The sequence below is a fragment of the Haliotis rufescens genome, unplaced genomic scaffold (genome assembly GCF_023055435.1).
Source record: "Haliotis rufescens isolate VD_foot unplaced genomic scaffold, xgHalRufe1.0.p SCAF_2, whole genome shotgun sequence".
Taxonomy (NCBI): Eukaryota; Metazoa; Mollusca; class Gastropoda; order Lepetellida; family Haliotidae; genus Haliotis; species Haliotis rufescens.
Window position 1 is genome coordinate 78810141 of NW_025963890.1, and position 11931 is coordinate 78822071.

Here is an 11931-nt window from a genome sequence, read left to right on the forward strand (position 1 = left end):
TGATAACGGATCCCGAATTAGCCAGACAAATTCGTAACCAGTATACGGGAAGTTTAGCCATTTTGTACGATCGCGTGCTGCGACACCGAAAGATCACGAGGGACAAAAAAGATAAGATGTGGAATATCAATCTAAACGTTCCCACGAGGTCGTTGAAGGGTATTTTAATGTTGTTCGAGGACCCCTCCGATGCGTTTAAAAGAAATACCGAGAAGTTCTACAATCCCAAGATTACAAAAGTAGAATTAACTATCGAGGGCGTTCCTAATCAACTATATAGCCAAGGAATGCTAGCGTATCACCAGTGGGATGAGATTAAAAAACTTCCTTCTATAAAACGTTCTCCGGAAGTTAACGCAGTCGTGAAAGATCTGTCTCTCGGGAGTGTATCGATGGGTGAATACCTCACCACGAAGTACGCGCTATGGCTCGACATGCGAACAACGGACGATGACCAATTACACGGCAATGGGAGGAGAATAGAAAATGCTAGCGAGGGTGCCACCATACAGATAACGAAGCTTCAGGAAGCGGCTGGTAAATTAAACATATATTTGTACGTGATTATGGATGCGCAACTTAATATACAGAATGGGAGATTCGTGCAAGCAATCTATTGATAATCTTTTACCTAAAGATCCGCACTGCGCTATCATATGCGGGCAAACGGGCTGCGGAAAAACAGCCTTTATTCTAGATATTTTAGAAAGTCAATATCGGGACGTTTTCGATCATATCATTATTCTGTGCCCGACTATAAGCGTTAATAAAACATACCTATCGAGAGATTGGGTAATGAATGACGACGGGGTACACAGAGTCGATCCGGGCGATCGTTTACAAGACTGCCTCCGAGTATGTCACGAAAAATACAAAGGAGAATCAACCCTTTTCGTAATAGACGCTTATGCAATTGCTTAGCAAATTGTAGCAAAATTATAGCAAAAATGTAGCAAAATGTAGCAAATTATAGCAAATTGAACATTAGCGGTTAATATTACATAAAATGTGGTTCGAAATCCTCATTCTTTCACAACAGTTCATTATTACGGGTTGTATTGGATATGTCATATTATATTATGTTAGACTTAAATATCTCCTTAGGTATTACATTATGGAATGCGACGAACTCATCGAACAAATGCTCAAAGAATCTGATGCAGATCAAAATGCTGATAAATCTTTAGATAAACATAGAGAAAGACTTGCCGCTTTGGTAGCCGGTGGAAAATGTTCCCAATATTTGGGAGAAAATTATACCATCGAAAAAATTGATAACATGACCGACGAAGAGATTAAAAAACTGTACGCTCGTTACGAGTCTAGACTGGGAGCTACCATGACTAAAACGATAGGGTCTTCTATATTACAACTATACACAGCCGTAGCTAGTACGTTTCTCCCCATCCCGGCAGAACATCGCCTGTATTTATGCGAATCTCTCGAGAAAGACCCATTCATCGAACATGCTATAAGCGCAGTGAGCTGTGAGTTTTATCATAGATACGGAATGTTCTTAGCTCCGTTCACCACAGCTTTAATAACGGCTAGGTATTGTCAATTTAAACATACGTGCCCACTTAATAATATAAATGGAGACACAACAGATTGCGGAAACACAATCACAACAGGTGACACCACAGATTGTGAACGAGGAACAACAGATTGTGGAAACGCAACAACAGATTGCGGAACAACAAGTGAATGAGGATGTGAATGAGAAAACAAAAAAACAACCCAGAGTTACTAAGAATACTTTGAAAATAGCTGCAGGAAGAAAGGGAGGGCTGGCGAGGAAAGCAAAATTAATAAATAATTCAAATATTAATCCGATTAAAACATGGGCACTAGTAGGAGTTGCTGGTATAGCGGTTGTATGGTTCTTTTATAAGACCGGAGAAGAGAAAACGTCACCCCCGCCGCAACAACAAGTTCAATTAGAGGTTAGTCCCCATATAATGCTATAAGAAGCATGACTACTCCAGCTACAGACGGTAAAATGTTGGTAAACGCGACGTATCATTCAGCGGTGGTCACCGGCTTGGCCATTGGCTATGCCCGTATGGCTAAAATGATTACTAAAGCCACACCTCCCAAGCTAGATTTTAATGGATATGACATACCAATGATGGTTCTGGATATTGGATTAGCTATGGCAACGAAGGATATGCTCATAAAACAAGGACTTATCCCGGAAGACATAATGAAGTAATTAAACATTTGAATATTTTATATTCATATACTATGGCATCAATTGCGATGATGGTCGGTGGAGCTGTTGTTAATGCTCTAGCTTTTTCGGGGAGTAATTTTTTATTTTCCAGTATGAGGGAATCAAACGCTAAAGAAGTTGAAGAGGAGCGTAAACGACATAACGAAGCTTTAGAACAATACCAAGCAGCCCAGTTACAATATACACAGCAGAGAATGAAGAGATTAGACTTTATTCATGAACAACTGATTAAGGAAGGACATTCAATTCAAACGTTTAAGGATGTCGAATCTGCCATGCACGAATACTTCCTCGTTTATGGGAAAAAACTAGACCCAATACCGAGACCAACAATGAGTCAGTTTTATACACCGTCAGAGGAACAAAAGAACCGAGAGGTCACATTTATCATGTTGGGATTGACTTCTCTATTGATTTTCAGCTATACCATGCATAAGTCAGAGTGACAGCTGTGGCTATGCATAATCAATATCTCACAGTGTAGCTGTGATTTGCATTTAGACAAATGATATGATAGATGTATATACCATGAATAACTGCAAGTTTACACTCATGGGAAAGACTACCCTTTGTAACCGGCGCTGTGTTGATTTTTTTTACTGCGGGATACACAACTATTACATCAGGCGCGGAAACATTAACTATAAGTGTTCTGTATGCGGGATAGGGGTCAAAGGTCGTTATTGTTTATGCACGGTGCTGATAGTGTCAGGAACCAGATTATTTATGCTAGGAAGAGAGATTACATCAATGAGAGGAATAGGTTGGGGAGAATATGTATTTAGATATATGAAAACAACCAATTAGACATTTGTCTCATTTTGCATATACCATTCAACCACAATGGTTTTTGTCAGAGAATTAAAAGCTATGGCAAAGCAAAGTGGACTGCGTGGATATTCTTGTATGAGAAAAGCTGAATTGATGGATTTACTCGGTTTGGAATACAACAGACCCCAGACTGTTAGAGAACTCAAAGTTCGAGCGAGAAACAGTGGGCTGAGAGGTTATTCTCGAATGAGAAGAGCTGAATTGATCGCTTTACTAGATAATAATCAACCTATTGATGATGATATTCAACCTAATAATGATAATGATAATCAACATGATAATGATGTTGAGAATCAACAACAAGAATTAATATTTGTACCCACATCTGCCGGCGTTGGTAAATATCTAAGAGGTTGGAAGATGGATATTAATTCCAACATGGATGTTAACGATATTAAGCCCATCATATCGAGTAAAATTAACGAGGAATTAGATGATTTACATAGTATAAAATACCAGCTGACGATTAAAATGACATTGAGTAAAAGTAACACAGACGATAGCACCGAATATACCGAACCATATTTCCGTAGCAATCAAGAAGTTATAACCGAATCCGATACTATAAATTCATCATTAGATACATCAATTCAGAGGATACAGGAAACTTTAGAACGCTGGACTAATAGAGGTTCGGGTTGGGGTGTTGATAAAATCGATAGTTTATATTTAGATATAGCAAATTATATGCCCTTCAAAGGTGGATCTTATATAGATTTACCTCCGTATTATAAGAAGAAAAAAGCCATAATTAACGTAAAAAATAAATCCGATGACTGTTTAAGAATGATGATAAGATCTGCATTGTTCCCCGTAGACAAGCATCCAGATAGACCTTCTAGCTATCCTCAAAACGATGGACTCAACTTCGATGGTATAGACGAACCTACACCAATATCACAAATTGATAAGGTGGAAAAGCAAAATAATTTAGCTATAAATGTTTTTGGACATTCTAAAGGAATTGTTGTACACAGGATAAGCTCCGCTCCGGAAAATATTCCCAGAATCAATTCATTTCTGATCGAAAAAGATGGTAAATATCATTATACGTGGATAAAGAGTTTAAACAGGCTGCTATACGATCAAACTAAATATAAGGGAAAGAAATATTTCTGTGAAAGATGCCTGCATGGGTACAGCAGACAAGATCTATTAGAAGCGCATAAAGAAGACTGTAGAGGTGTTGGACAGAATGCTATTAGGATTGATATGCCTAAAGAGGGAAAAAATATATTAAAATTTGAACATTATTGTAATCAAATGCCAGTACCGTACGTAATTTACGCCGACTTCGAAGCGCTTATCAAACCCATAGAAAATACCAACCATAGCAATACTGATAGTAGTTTTACCTACAAAACTCAAGAACATATTCCTTGTGGGTTTGGATATATAGTTGTAAGGTATGATGGGAAAACAAACACTCCCGTGATTTACAGAGGTCCCGATGCAGCGGGAAAGTTCCTAGAATATCTACAAAATGAAGAGAGAATAATCAGGGAAAAATTATCGTGTAAGAAACCCATGCGTATGACGAGGGATGATTGGAGTGCTCATAAGAAGTCAACAAGTTGTCACGTTTGTAATAAACCCCTGGATGGGGATTCCGTAAGAGATCATTGTCACGTCACGGGTAATTATCGGGGAGCAGCTCATAACGAGTGTAACTTGAAACTAAAAATGAATTCTCAAACAATACCCATCCCCGTTGTGTTTCATAACCTTAGGGGATACGATTCACATCTCATTATGCAAGCTATCTCGAAGACCGACGGCGGTTTAACGTGCATTCCTAACAATATGGAAAAATACATATCGTTCTCGTTGACTAAACCTATACATTATAGGGACAAGGATGGGAAATCTAGAACAAAGCAAAGTAATGGGCTTAGATTCATAGACTCCGTACAGTTTCTGTTATCTTCCCTGGACAATTTAGCTAATGCGAACAATCCCGATGACTTTACGATAACAAATAAATATACCGATAAGATAACACGTCATTTGTTGCTGAGAAAAGGTGTATATCCTTACGAATATATGGATGATTGGTCTAGATTCGAAGAAACTGAATTACCACCCCTCGAATCATTCTATAGTAACTTAACAGAATCTAGAATAACAGATGCTGATTATGAACACGCTCTGACGGTCTGGGATAAATTAGGTTGTAAGAATTTAGGCGATTATCACGATCTGTACTTAAAAACCGATGTACTGTTACTCGCCGATATATTCGAGATATTTAGAAAGACGTGTTTCAAACAATACGGCTTGGATCCGGCATGGTACTATTCCAGTCCGGGACTATCGTGGGATGCATTGTTGAAGAAGACCGGCGTAGAACTAAAACTACTCACAGATTACGATATGCACTTGTTTATTGAGAAAGGATTAAGAGGTGGTATATCGATGGCAGCTAAAAGGTATTCTAAGGCTAATAATAAATTAGTGGAAGGATACGATCCCAGTAAACCCGACACCCACATATTATATCTCGACGCTAACAATTTGTACGGATGGGCTATGAGTCAACCTTTACCCACGGGTGGTTTTGAATGGGTCAATGATATCAATGTGAATAATATCCATAATATCGAAGTGAATAAAGGGTACATACTAGAAGTTGACTTGGAATATCCAAGTTCGTTACATAAAGATCATAACAGTTATCCGCTAGCTCCCGAAAGATTAATGGTTAATAAAGACTGGATGTCGGAATATCAACGCTCCTTGATGGGTAATAGTAGGTTAGCTAACGTAGAAAAACTCGTACCAAATTTGATGGATAAGACAAAATATATAGTTCACTACAGAAATCTCCAGTTGTATCTATCGTTAGGTATGAAACTTAAGAAAATACACAGAGTTCTAAAGTTCGATCAAAGCCCTTGGATGGAGCCCTATATAAGGTTGAACACAGATTTAAGAAAGATAGCTACCAGCGATTTCGAAAAGAATCTATTTAAGCTCATGAATAACTCGGTATTTGGTAAAACTATGGAGAATCTAAGGAAGCGTGTTGATGTTAAATTGGTCAGGTCTAATGAGGAAGAAAGACTCAGGAAACTTATAGCCAGTCCTGCTTTTAACAGAAGCAAGATATTCGATAATGACTTAGCCGCGTTGCATATGCAGAAGAGTAATATAAAATTCAACAGACCGGTGTACGTCGGTATGAGTATTCTCGACTTGTCAAAACACTTAATGTATGACTTTTATTACAACGAACTTAAAAAGCAATACGGCGATAGATGCGAGGTGTTATATACCGACACAGATTCTTTGTTGATGGAAATACAAACCGAGGATGTGTATAAAGATATGGCAGAAAAAATAGATATGTACGACACGAGCGATTATCCTAAAGATAATCCACTGCACAGCGTAGTAAATAAAAAGGTATTAGGTAAGATGAAGGATGAATGTGCTGGGACCCCTATAGCGGAGTATGTAGGATTAAGACCTAAGACGTATTCTATAAAGAAGTCCGATAATGGAGAGATAAGAAAAGCTAAGGGCGTTAAGAAGTACGTTGTAAAAAAGCATATCAAACACGAACAGTATAAAGAATCATTATTTAACGGTAGAACGTTCAAACACGAGATGAACTCTTTAAGAAGTTACGATCATAGGATATATGGATTAAGAATGAACAAGACATCATTATCCCCCTTAGATACAAAGAGATGGATTGATAATGATGGAATAAAATACCTATGCTTATGGTTATGGTGGTAATACCGTACCGTCGGGAACTATGAACAACTCTTCTCGTACAAATGCCCTACCCGGTCCATCTTGAAGATAATAAAGAATAGGCTCTCCTTCTTTCGTAACCAATCGACTAATGTTATACGTCTTAAGGGACCATATGGGATCGGTTGCGCGACGTAGGCCTCCTTCGAGTTCACCTGCCTGGTATAAATATCTTACCCTTACTTTGTCCGGAAGTTTTCGTTCTTTGCCTCTCCTCGGTGCTGAAGATTCGGAAGTCACGGATTTCATTTTAATAGCATGGGATGGTTTCTTCCCTATTAATCTCGTTACTTCATTATTCAGCGCTGATACAACGGCTGATAATCGTGTCACCCATTCGGTTGATCTCAATCGCTCCGATTTCATTTCGATCCCATACTGATAGCCAAACAAACGTTCCGCTAATGTCCTGTTAAATCTTTTGACGATAGCTTGACTGCGGTGGGCCTCTCTTTCACCACGGACGATTTTGACATCGTTCTTTGTTAACAGTTTCGTTACCGATCCCATAAACTCGCGACCGGGATCTACTTGAAATAGCTTAGGCCATTTTAGAGGTCCACGTTTGTATATGCGACTCAGTGCATTAGCTACCTCTGTTGATTCTTTCGAGGTTAATGGCTCAGCCTCTTTGTATCGACTAGCCACATCCACTACCGTTAAAGCGTATTTGTACGTTTTGCGTTTTACCTTATCGTGGGGAAGAAACAAGAGGTCAGCCTGATGAACTTCATTCGTTGCAAAAATATCAAACTTCTTCCTCGGTATATAACGCGGTGCCTGTAAATATATCTGCCACATCGCTTGTTTCTTTAACCAATCCTTGGCCACATCTTTAGATACCTTAGCCGCAGTGGCTAATTTTTTTATTGCTCCTACACCTTTCCAATATCCTCGTGGGCTATAGTAAATTTTATCCATTATTAATTAATATTGATATTTCTTTTAAAACGACTTTCGCTGAATCACATCACTAATAGAAGCAATGATTGGCCCCAGGTATTGGTGAGCTAGAGCCAATCTCATGACTATCGTTAAATCGCATCATCATTTTGGCATAAAAAATTCCTCCTGTAGTAGCAGTATAGGTATATAAATCCAACTCCAGTGGAAGTGGTCCAGAACCCCTATTACCTATACTACTGGTTACATTCTTTCGACACTTTTGCACTTGATAGAAATACATTACATTGTAAAAAAGATGCATTTGTAACCGTTTATGAATTTTATGGTATCGTGAAAGATCTGGTCTCTGTGCTAGTCTCTCTCGCCAAGCCGATTTAGTTGGGAATGAACCGCTATCATGCAAACATAACAGATCAAAAGTCACAAGCTTATCTTCCAATTCATTTTCCACACGAAGACCGACTAGAAAGTTTTAAATCCTCATATATCAGCTCGGATCCTTACACCAAATCTAATACTTTGCATACAGGATGTTATTGTGTTATATTACACCAGCTCTAATACTTTGCATACAGGATGATATTGTGTTATATTACACCAGCTCTAATACTTTGCATACAGGATGATATTGTGTTATATTACACCAGCTCTGATACTTTGCATACAGGATGATATTGTGTTATATTACACCAGCTCTGATACTTTGCATACAGGATGTTATTGTGTTATATTACACCAGCTCTAATACTTTGCATACAGGATGTTATTGTGTTATATTACACCAGCTCTGATACTTTGCATACAGGATGATATTGTGTTATATTACACCAGCTCTGATACTTTGCATACAGGATGTTATTGTGTTATATTACACCAGCTCTAATACTTTGCATACAGGATGATATTGTGTTATATTACACCAGCTCTGATACTTTGCATACAGGATGTTATTGTGTTATATTACACCAGCTCTAATACTTTGCATACAGGATGTTATTTGTGTTATATATCACCGGCTCTTATGATTTGCATACAGGATGTTATTGTGTTATATAGCATGTATAACCGTTAATGCTCCTTGAACCAAACTAGGAGCTAACAACCTCGGTACGAACGTTGAACAACAGTTCTGTCAAACTTCACATGTGCGGAGTTACTGCTAATTCTATGCCAGCATACTTCTGTTTCAGTTTGATTTAGGATATCGTGGAATGTTCGGGTCCTTCTCTGGCACTGACGTTTTGAATTTAGTTTAGGCTGTCATCAAAACTGATATGTGTGATTCTGTATTTATATATAGCCAACGCATTATGAAATGAAATCGTTTTGTTGATGTGACGGTAGCAAGCAGTGTCCCCTGCCCCATCACTGAGAAGTAAGCGGTATATGGACAGTTTCATTTAAAAGAAACACACCCCAAAACACACTTTTCCACGTGATTATACATATGCTTCAACAATTCTTGTAGCATTGCAGACCATTTCAATGCATCAAGTGATCAGTTCCCATATATTCCAAATATTGGACAGTGATATATTTCTTGACAGCTTTCTGCTTTCATGGCTTGTCAGATGCTAGATCATAGCACAGGGGACACTCATTGTTACATATACTGAACAACAAAAGTTCCTGTGGCATTGAATAAGATTTAATGCAAAGTTATATTTTTTTACCAAATCAGAAACAATTTCGGTTTTCGGAAATACTCTTGTAAGTGTTCAAATGGTTTAATTTGCAATACTGACTTCAGAAAATGTGTGATTTCATAAAAAAAACCCACATGAACATGCAAAAATGTCAATTTACAAATCAATAGCGTGTGTGTCCACCTCTGGCTGCGATGCAAGCAACACATCTTCGTCTCATGGAATGGACTAGTCCTGTGGGATATCTGTCCATATCTGCTGGAGCATGTTTCGAAGTTCCTGGAGTGTCTGTTGAACACATGGTTGACGTCGAAGGCGCCGATCCATCTCATCTCATATGTGATCGATTGGTGAGAGATCAGGGGAGCGAGCCGGCCAGGGGATGATATTCACGTTGTTTTGTTGAAGAGAATCCTGAACAAGTCGAGCATTATACGAGGCCCGGCGTTGTCATGTTGAAAGCTAATGCCTGGGCCATGACGACGCAAAAACGGTAGGACAATAGGGCTGACGATCTCGTCGCGGTAGCGCTGTCCATTGAGATTTCCCTCTACCACTATCAAACGGGTCCTCTATCTCACCCAATACCATAACGCTGCCGCCCCCGAACCGATCTTCTTCCATGACACAATGATTGACGTAACGTTCACCTCGACGTCGGTACACTCGAATCTGTTCATCGCTGTGGCTGAGGTGAAAGCGAGACTAGTCAGTGAATAGAATTTGTCCCCAGCGCATGACCGTCCAGCGTAGACGCTGTCTGCACCACTGTGAAGTGCTTGACGGTCGTCTCCTGTCAAAATGGGACGTCTCGCGGGTCTTCTGGCGACAATCACTGCACATCTGAGGCGACGACGTACGGTTTGTGAAGATATTCGTCGAAGGCCAGGGATGCTTCCTGCAGTCACTGTTGCTGGCTGGAATCGATTTCGTAGGTGTGTTGTTCGAATCCAGTTGTCTTGTCGATTATTGGCTTTCTCACCGATTTTTTCACTCTTGTCGTTATACTGACTCTTCAGTCTTTAAGTACCCAATGGTCGCATGTACTGGGTATGTGGGGTTTCTGAACAAACGTGTGATTATGTTGATCAATTGGCAGCAAGGGATTGGAGTTTTTTTTAATGAAGAAGGAATATCTGATAATATTTGTTGGGAGATTAAAGATTATTTTAAGAAGATCCACTAAGAATGTCAGTGGGTGTTGTTTTACATCGCTTTTACAATAATCCAGCAATATTACTGCTTGTCAAATGTCAATTAGGGGACAGCAGAAGTAGGCTCCACATCCTGTACCCCTGCGGGAAATCGAACCCGGGCATTCGGCGTGACTACCGAACGCATTACATACTTGGCTACCGTACCAAATCTGTGGATGTTGAACATCAAGATGGATCATCAATATACTGGTCTGGATCTGCACGGAATAAAGAACAGTCGCAAACCCATTCGGTCCCGGGAAGTCAACCATGTGAGATGGTGTTCAGTGTCTGTGATATAAGTTTCCTGGGCACGACGACATGAAAGACGTGATGCGGGGATATGAAGAGAGGGCGCCTTTAAATAAGTTTCTTTGTTGGCTAAATGATGTCTCTTTTGACTTGTACTTTATCTTCCCTTGTCCTTTTATTCAGGTTAAAAACTGACTAGCTTTTGTGAGGGGTGCCGTGGTTTGGCGAACACTTGGTATCGTCATTATTTGATAGTGGTAATATTGTCAGAATCGCATAACGAACTGATCTTTTAGAGGAGGTTTCTTTTTATTATGGACAGAGCTTTGTCACTTTTATTTTATTATTTATTATATGTCATACTCATTGCATATAAAATATCATATTTCTGTACCGGTTGAAACCATTTTCTCAGGGGGAGTTTCAAATGAGTCCATGCATCGACTGTTTGAAGAGAGGAATCCACAGCGGCCACATTCAATATCTTATCTGGATCTGTGCATGGAAGCTAACAAAGATGGCAGCCTCTGTACCGAACTGTGCAACAAGTGGAATGATTTTGAATCTCAATTACTAAGGCACTTTAGAACATTACAATATATTCAAGTTGCTTACAACAAAGCTCTTCAATCAAGTTTTCACCATCTAAAGCCCAGTTGTCATTCGCAAAGCTTCATGATATACAATCAGAGACACTTGCTAAAAATGACACTTTGCTTGTCAACATGATGCTATCTGTGTTGTGGCCTTAACCAGAAATGTCCCACCTCCTCACTGGCACTTACATTGTATACAAACATGGTGTGGGTGGCGGGTGCTCCCCAGTCAAGCAGGACATGTTTACTTGTTTCACCTTGTGTCTTCAGGATGCCAAAAGCAATCCCAGCATTGCGTGTTTTCATATCAAAGCTTTCTTGAATCATGAATCTTGACATGTTTTCAAACATACGGAACATAAATGTCACCCACCAGGAGACAAGGGACCTTATGGTTGCTAGAATACAATTGTGCTATGACAAAAAAAAGACGTTTTATGTCAACTTTATAGGTCAAGTTTATAATGAAAAGTCAAAATGTGATTTTTCACACATAAGGTCCCTCATCT